A 469-nucleotide genomic window follows, 5' to 3' on the forward strand; every position below is an offset into this window, starting at 1 on the left:
TCTTTGAAAGCGTCAAACTAACCAAATTTTTGACATAAAACTAGAATTTATATATTTAGAAACTACTGCATAAAAAAAATTATTTACCCTCCCTAATCAAGTTTTACTTTAATTACATAGTCATATACAATTAACCAGTTATATATAAATTAATTTTAAATGAGTATCCCGTTATATTAGGAATTGAATAACGAATATCAGTTATTGCTGCAGCTCACTGAGGACATCACCATAGATAGGAAAGTGTAGAGATTAAGAATAAAGGTAAAGGGTTAGGTGGTCGAGTGTTGTCCTTGTTTGTAGCAGTAGCTTTGACACACCACTTAGTGTCGTCCGTGTTTTTTTCGTACCCCTAGTCTTCTGTTACTACTTGTTGTTGTCTTGTGTTTTGATTTTCTGATTGCATTACCTTTTGCTAGTTTTGTATTTTTGTTTTGGTTGTCAGGTCAGTTTGCTTGTTATTGCCCCT

Source organism: Nicotiana tomentosiformis, chromosome 8 (assembly GCF_000390325.3).
Source record: "Nicotiana tomentosiformis chromosome 8, ASM39032v3, whole genome shotgun sequence".
NCBI classification, from domain to species: domain Eukaryota; kingdom Viridiplantae; phylum Streptophyta; class Magnoliopsida; order Solanales; family Solanaceae; genus Nicotiana; species Nicotiana tomentosiformis.